This window comes from Hydra vulgaris, chromosome 08 (assembly GCF_038396675.1).
Source record: "Hydra vulgaris chromosome 08, alternate assembly HydraT2T_AEP".
In the NCBI taxonomy this organism is placed as follows: domain Eukaryota; kingdom Metazoa; phylum Cnidaria; class Hydrozoa; order Anthoathecata; family Hydridae; genus Hydra; species Hydra vulgaris.
Window position 1 is genome coordinate 13,395,001 of NC_088927.1, and position 9,276 is coordinate 13,404,276.

Here is a 9,276-nt window from a genome sequence, read left to right on the forward strand (position 1 = left end):
CGTGGTATGTCGATGACGGATGGCTCTTTCTTCCAGTGATTTTTGAATGACTGCAATGCCTTTTTGTAAGGCTTCAATACATCAGATAAATTCTTGAAGTCATTGTCATTGTACTTTTGACTACTAAACCAATGTTCTGCCCACTCATATGAAATGAACCTGCAAACCTTCTCCAAATTCTTTCTCGCTTCAGGCATAAGAATGAACGCCAGAATGGCGAGAATGGCTCTTAAGTTCCATCTGGCATTGCTCATATTAGGAATGTTCTGAAAGTGAATCAGAGGGAAGTTTCTTTGTTCTTCATAGAACCTAAACACTCTTGTTAAATGGTACAAAAACTTCATATCGTCTCTCCACCCTGATTTATCAAGAATTTCTACAGTTCCATTCACAAACTTATCCTTCAGTTCATCATACTTATTCAACAGTTCAGACACAAATGGGTATTCAATGTTTGGAGATTTGGTATCACCCCCAAGTTCTTCGTCCATCACCAGACGGAGAATCCTGTCTAGTACGTGATGCTGACAACCGATAAATTGTGGTATTGTGACACCCTTTAATTTAAACATACGTTGCAACTTCACAACAACTCCATTTCTCTTCCCAGTATTGACGTTTGTTGTATCAGTAATGATCATCTTAATTGAATTCCACAAATTGTATTCATCAATAAGTTTGGCAATTTTTTCAGCAACAGTTTCAGCTTTGCCATCTTTTAAACGCAGTGCATCAAGTTTCACGTCAGTTCTTTCATTCTGAAGTACAACTACCTGATATTCCTTATCATCTATTCGTTTGCCGTCAAAGTGTAAGGACCACTGTTCCATTTTAAGTTGTTGTATCATTTCTTTTTTTAATTTACCTGCCTCTTTGAATATGGACTTGTAAATTGCTGATTGACTTGGAGTTGGAATATCAATACCTTGTTGTGATAATACATTGCATATTTTAGCAGCTTTCTTTGTGGAAACTCCACTTGATGTAACCATACTTACAGCAAATTTACTTTTGTAGTGCTTTCTAGTTTTTTTCTGAGTGTCCTCATCATCGTCTTTATCACCGTCGTCGTCTTCATCATCTTCACTCTTACTTTTGCAGTTTTCAGATTCAGTACCACTGTCTGTGGTAGACAGGACTTGTGATGTGGAAGGTATTGCTGTTCCAGACTGGACTTTCCTTCTCTTGGAAGGGTGAATGGTTTCTTTACTTGCCACTTGTCCTGTTGAGTACCCCACCTGTCCTTTACTTTCTTTTTGTAGGTGGTATAGACGTTTATCTTCCGAGGATAACCACTGGCCATTCATTTTCGTGATGTCAAATAATGCATTGAGAACATCATATTTTCCACGCTTGACACATTCATCATAGACCTTCAGCACCTTCATAAGCTTTGCTCTTATCACTTGATCAGACACACGTGGAAAATTCAGTTTATTGTCCCACAATTTTGTAATTTCCTTAGAAATTTGGTCTATTCGTTCTTTTCTTCCTTTAACATATGCTCCGAGAAATTGGTATCTTCCTACGATCTGCAATTGAAGTGGTATTCTGGAATTTTCATCGAGTGAATGTTCTTCTACAGCCACGCTTCCTCTTCTTCTGTGTGACTCTTGAAATCTCACCAAATTTTTAGTCCAAGTCTTCTTGTTCTTTGTTACTGTGGTATGACTTTTCTTGTGAGACATCATATAATATTGTTACGACTTTACGGATAGCTGAGCGTAAATATCCGTTTAATAAAGTCGTTTAATTAATAAAATACTTTAACTGTATAGTAATCCAATTATAGTTCGATAATCCAGTCAATGTTGATAACAGTTCGATAATCCAGTCCGTATCCTAACGATAATGCTACAACTACTTATACTTCGTACACTTACAGCGTCTTTAGTTCGCTACAGTAGTTCCTTATTAACTCAGTTACACGCAGAGTACTTCATAGAACTATTCACATTATCAACACTGAGCTCTGACAGCAGCTCGCTTATATAATTATTTAGAGCTTCCAGAATGTTCTACTAAGTTCTATAATCTTCTACAGTCTGTTACAGTCGTCTATATCACCGTGGTAACACAATGACGTCATCACATAACAATTCCAAGTATTTGCCGGCACACGGCCGTTTCGTTGCCATGGTAACGTGTGGCGTTATATTTATAAATTCATAACAAAATAATGAAATAAATAGAATTAAGCTGAGAATTAAGCTTAAGATTAAAACATCGGTCAAAAATGAATGTATAAAAATGGTAAATCAAATTTTTATTTTGGGGGTGACCTTTTTTTGTTGCAGAAAGCTATTTGGGCCTTTTTTCATGATTTTAGGTAAAAGTTCATCGATTTATGATACAGGAAACATTTTATTTGAAAAAAAATTAAAAAGTCATATCCCTAATATATATATATATATATATATATATATATATATATATATATATATATATATATATATATATATATATATATATATATATATATATATATATATATATGTATATATATATAGATATATATATAATTATATATATATGCTCATTTATATTTATACATTAATATATATATATACATATATATATATATATATATATATATATATATATATGTATATATATATATATGTATATATATATGTATATATATGTATATATATATGTATATACATATATATATATATATATATATATATATATATATATATATATATATATATATATATATATACATATATATATATATATATATATATATATATATATATATATATAAATAGTCAAAAAGTTTCTTCCATAAACTGTAGTTTTAAATTAAACGCTACTAAACCAGACCAGAAAAAGTTTTTTTCATGATAGATTGTGTCCACACTATGTCCACACCATGCTCATAGAGTGATTTCATCCCATGTATACCAAACTTGTTTTGGATCATCTTTTAATCCAGAGGTTAATTTTTTTCAACAATTTTGTGATCAGTGGAGTTAACTTAATTCTGAGTTATGGGTCCTAACTAATACAGATCTTCAAGTGTAACTAGTATTTTAGTTAATTTAGGAGTATTTCTAGCTATTTTACATAGAAAACATTATATTTAGCTTTTCTTTGCTGTATATCTTCTATAATTATAATTTTACGATTCATCCATTACCACATTAACATATTTAACTTTTTCACTCAGCTCAATTAATCAATCAACATATTTTCATTTTTAATAATATATAAACAATAGTGAGGAACATTTACAAACAGTTTCAGACTGATGATGCATAAAGACCTACAATTGTGTAAAACAATTGTTGTAAAATAATTATAATAAAAATAAAAACAACAATAATTATACTAATAATAATAAAGTAATGATATTATTCATAACAGTAGTTATAATAATAATTACAGTTGTATTAATAATAATGGTTTAATTATAATAATTGTAATATTACTATTAATAGTGATTTAATAGCTATAATAAGATTTATTAATAAATTTAATTCTTCTGCAGCAATGAATGCAGTTTTTTAAAGTTTCCATTTGGACAGTCTTTGGATTCGTGTTTATAAGCACAATAAACATTTTTTTAGATATATAAATATTTTTCTAATAACGAAAAAGAAGCTCAGATTTTGTATTAAAAAATATGACTTATCTGTACTGAGGATAAGTTACTTAGAATAGTATACCTAATAGAAAAGAAAAAAACTTATATTGTATAGGTAGTTAGTAGAGAGATTATTAGAGGTTGTTAAAGTTATTAGAGATTTGCAGTGTTATGCAAAAGGATAAAGTCTTTGTTCTTTTATATAAATTCTCTAATCTCTAATAATTATCTATACTTATCTAAACCGTACTGCTAAATTTTGTAATGCTATGATGTCTTTATATAATATAATTGGTTATACTATATACTTTATGATATACACCACATATGTAAACAGCAACTTTTTTATAAAAAAACTAATAATTTCTTTGTACAAAGTTCTTTATAAAAACAAAAAAACTATTAGTATACTCATAATAAAACTAAAAATTTTCATTATAAGATAATTTAATTAAATATTAAAGTTAATTGAATTACCATACTCCAAAATATACGATAATAAAAGAGACATTCAGTAAACATTCATTTCAGTAAACAACATTTTAGTATGCTTCAAAAGTAGGTTGCGAATATTTGCGAAAAAGCATTCCGGAGTCTGCAATTTTCAAAATTTGCGAGACCTCCTTTTGAAGCATACTAAAGATCGCTAACCGTTTCCATAGGTTGGAGCATATTTCCATTCCGCAAAGTCAGGTGACGTCTTAGAGTCCGCAAAACTCTATATTAACTTAAAGGATTAAGTAGAAAATAATAACTGCAAAATGGATAAAATTTCTTTTTCACATGATAAGATATCGGCAGACGATAAGCAGTTGCGGCGTTAGGGTAGGGCCTGGTTGGGCGATGGCCCAGGGCGCCGAATATAAAGGGGCGAAACTAATTGGTTATTTTACACTTTGCCATTTTTTTGAATGGGGTTAAAGTGAGCTAGGGGCGCCGTAGAAATCTCGCACAGGGCGCTGGTAGTGCTAAAACCGGCACTGTTTATGTATATATATATATATATATATATATATATATATATATATATATATATATATATATATATATATATATATATATATATATATATATATATATATATATATATACAGTGGCGGCGTTAGGGTAGGGCCTGGTTGGGCGATGGCCCAGGGCCCCGCAAATAAAAGGGGCGAAACTAATTGGTTATTTTACCCTTTGCCTTTTTTTTTTTGAATGGGGTTAAATTGAGCTAGGGGCGCCGTAGAAATCTCGCCCAGGGCGCTGGTAGTGCTAAAACCGGCACTGACGATAAGAGTTTAAGTTTGTTAGAAGATTCAAGTCTTGTTAAGGGTAGTTTGATAGTTTTATGGTATTATATAATTTATGATATATATTATGTAATTTTATGTATTTTGTGCATTTGTAATTTTTCTAAATTTGATACTTTTATTTTATTTTTACTATATTGAACTATTAAAGTTATTATTGGTATAATATTTTTTGCGGAAAAGTGGATATGTGCAGAATCATACGAGGAAATACTCGCTTTGATTCATTACTATGAAACAGAAACTGTGTCAAAGTTTTCATGTTATTCTGCTGACAAAAATTTTGGTAATAAAGGTAAGAAAAAGTTTGTCAGTTGCTAAGATATGGCTAACGTTTTTTTTTGTGATAATAATAAGTTAATTTATATATAACTAACTTAAAAAAGAACTGGGTATCTTTGTAAGCATTTCTTTGCAGTTTTTAATTAATTTCCTTCATGGTCTTGGTACAATTTATCTCAATTATACATTTACTCACCGTTTTTGAACTTGGATAAAGAAATTTTTTTCGGAAGAAAACCTTTACTGCCTCAAAATGAACTGTTTATTACAAACAACAAAGAAGACAGAGAAGTAGAATGTAGCATAAAAACATTGGAATCACTTCTTAAACAAAAAACGTGCTTAAACACTAAAGCATCCTTGTTTCGAGAACTAGCTAAGCAGTTAATTAATGAAGCATACCTTATTGAAAATGAAGAGAAATTAGATAATGGAATTGATATTCTAAAAAATGTTTAAAAATCATTTGAAGAATGCATTCTGAATGAACAAGGTATTCATTCGCAGCCTGTTCAAAAACATAAGCGTCAGTTACAAGCATTAAGCATTCCCTTAAGAAAGAAGGTTGCATTATATTCGGGGAGGCATAGAGTTGGTGCAGAAAAGTTGAGGGCCTAAAGCAGTTAAAAATTGAATCAAATAAAAATCATAAAGTACTAGTTAAGTCTGAACACATAGATGCAAGTGAAAATATAATTTTTCAGCAAGATAATACAGAAAAAAGTATTGAATGAGTTATGTTTGACAACAACCTGCTTGTGTTATCACAAACTGAAATTGATGCTATTGAGAACAATGATATGCTGACAGATGTAAGCTGCCGAAAAACTTCTTTTGAATCAGATTCATATGAAATTGGGTTTCAAGATAGATTTTAGGTAAAAAAATATGTGTTTCGTGAGGAAAAGAATAATTTTGTTTAAGTATAATATACTGGATAATATCATTGGATTACCATTTCTGATGTGAATTGTCTAGCGGACACAATTTTCTACTATGACAGTCTTTTCCATGGCCAAGGGAAGGATCATGTTAAGCAACAAATATGCAATATTTATAAAACAAAAGGGAAAATCTTAACAATCCATGTACACAAATGTCAACAACAAACTAATGGTGTGGATTGTGGCGTTTTTGCAATTGCTAATGCATTAAACATACTTCACAAATTTGATATTGGAGCTTTATCTCTAGACAAAGACAAAATTAGATTAGAGAACATTTTATTGAATACATTAAAAAAAGATATTTTTCTGCCTTTCCAGTTAGCCAATCAAAATCATGTTTTAATGAAGAAAAATTAATCACTTTAGAAATTTCTTGCTCATTCAAAGTGGGTATGGTATCATGCAAAAAATACCAATCTTTGTATGTTACAGTGTGATATGTGCAGCGAATGGTACCATAAAAAATGTGTAAATGTATCTGATGAGATATTCAATTAACTAAATGCTGAAAAGTCATGGATTTGTTTAGCTTGTAAAAAAAAAGAATAGTGTTCACTAACATGAATGAAAAATTAATCATAAATCAAAAATCAGTCAAAATGCTTAACAATTTTCATTCGTTCTTATCTCAAAAAAAATTTATTAATGGAGAAACAAACCTTACCAAAAATGCGAAACTTGATAAATCTGTACTTATTCAGTAAGTTATAAACTGTTTACACAGCATTATTTTCTTTATGTTATTTAATCAGAGGTTATGATATCGTTATTTAATCAGAGGTTAGGATATTATTATTAAAAAATAAAATTTTAGAAACAACTAAAGAAATTAGTTGTTTTAAATAAAAGAAAAATTAAACCTAATAGACTCATTATTTAAAATATGCTTTTCCTATTTTTAAATATATATTGTTAAACACAACTACCAACTACCTTATATTTTTGTATAATATGTTTTTTCACATATCATAGATTGGTTTTTAAAATGCTTATTTATGATAATATTTGTGGCAACTAATCATGTTGTTAATAACAGAATGAGACTGGAATTTAAATACAAGCTTGGAAAGAAACTGCAAATTGTCTTAATAATACATGTTTAACTGAGTTTGTAGATTTATTAATAGACTCAAAACAAACAAAGAAAAACTTCTGGATGCTTTTTATAAATTCATTTTTAGGTCAGCTTTATCTGGTAACTGTTCCACAGCTCACAATTATTAATTATTGAGGAACTATAAATATAAAATGAAGGAAAAACCAAGTATATAAAGTAATGTCAAATTTATTGGTAAGTTACTGTATGTATGTTTGCGTTCTGTTTAAACCTCTGGCGCGATGTTGACTCACCTGTAAGTTACTACATGTTTGTTTGTGTTCTGTTTAAACTATTGGCGCAATATTAACTTACGCATAAGTTACTGTATGTATGTTTGTGTTCTGTTTAAACCTCAAACGCAATATTGACTCACCCATAAGTTACTGTACGTATATTTGTGTCCTGTGGAAACCTCTGACGTGATGTTGACTCACCCGTAAGTTACTATATGTTTGTTTGTGTTCTGTTTAAATCTCTAGGTGCGATGTAACTTACCCGTAACTTACAATATAATTGTTTGTGTTCTGTTTAAACCTCTAGCGCAATATTGTATTATTGTTTGTGTTCTGCTTATACCTCTGGCGCAATATTGACTCTGTTTCTGTTTATATTTATGACATGGTGTTGACTCAGCTTTTAGTTACTTTATGTTTGTTTGTGTTCTGTTTAAACCTCTGGTGCTCTGTTATTTTAGTGACTGTCAAGTTAGTCCACTATAATATATCCACTTGTAATACACTTTTTAGATAAAATGCTATATATAGAGCTCGCTTTTCCTGATGGAGTAACACTTAGAGAAGTAACTTGCACATTTTCATTTTTGAATATTACTTTACCCTGTTTTAGAGTTGTTGCAATAATACCATTTTGTTACCATTTTGTCCATTATTACACACCTGTGTGTAATAATGGACAAAATGGTAAAAAAAAAAAAAAATTTTATGTTATGTTATTTAGATTTAAATTTTGTCCATTATTACACACCTGTGTGGCTAAGACAGTTTTCCATAATGTTATTTGTTTTCAACTGAATACTTTATACATTTTTTTTGTGTCTTATGTTTGTGTTATAACAGTGAAAGAACAGTTACAATAAAAGGAGGCGACTTTGCAAAATGATGAGTTAGGTGGTCTCAAGTTTTTTTTGACTAAACAAGAGATAGTAGCTCTCCTAAGCATCAAACATGATAGAATTTGTAGAAAAGAGTAATAGACTTAACGTCTTTGAGGCTATTAAGGCTAAAGATTAGGAGCTCGGTTTAGTCCAACTACATTTTCAATGCGGTTTTCAAATAAGTCTGAAAGATAAAAAGGTATTATTAGAAGAATCAGTCTAATAATGAGAATAGTTGTCCATACACGAGTGGATAAGAAATAGGTTGTGCATACATTTTTTTAAATATAAGAAAAGAATTAGGTTTATAGTTTCCATTAGTGGTGAGTAGTAAAAGGTAATCAAAAAGAACATAAACTAGAGAACTCAGTAAGAGTGTGTCTGAAAGTCTTCTTGAATCTATTAAAATCAAGGTATCGTTGGCACGTCTATATACGATAACTTTACTGGTGTGGCAATGCTACCATACCAGTAAAGTGTGAATGATATCATACTTTTGAGCTCTACCCTCTCTGGTCTCAAAAAGCTGAAAAAAACATGCGATATTTACAGTAATTTAAATTGTATTAAAATAAATGCCGAAAAAACTGAGTTCTTGATTTCAGGTAAAGCACAAATATAAACCAATACGATAACGATTTCTAGCAATTAAAAAAATCTTCAGAATAAACTTAGACATCTGGGATTCACATTGGATACTAAACATTAAATTTTTGCTTCACTCAGTTATAAAAATGTTAATGAAAAAATCTCAAACTTAAGAGCTGTTGTTCAAACTCTTATTCAATCTGGAATCCGGTTTGCTCACCCAAGTTCTATTTCCTATATATATATAAAGTGTTGGCAGTCCCTACCTTAACTTATGGTATGGAGCTATGTGAAAATAATTCTGTTTTGATAAAAAAGCTTGAAGGAGTACGCTAAAATTGCTTTTAAATGTTTCGAAACAC

General features: G+C 29.9%; 1 long non-coding RNA gene across 2 annotated transcripts in view; it reads right to left on the bottom strand.

Annotated features, from left to right (window-relative positions):
• Positions 1–4,113, bottom strand: part of LOC136083637 (uncharacterized) — an 8,397-nt gene extending 4,284 nt beyond the window's left edge. For both annotated transcript variants that reach the window (XR_010639946.1, XR_010639948.1), the window contains exon 1: positions 4,070–4,113. This is a non-coding gene — a long non-coding RNA (uncharacterized LOC136083637). The remainder of the gene's footprint in view (positions 1–4,069) is intronic.
• Positions 4,114–9,276: the final 5,163 nt, after the last annotated feature.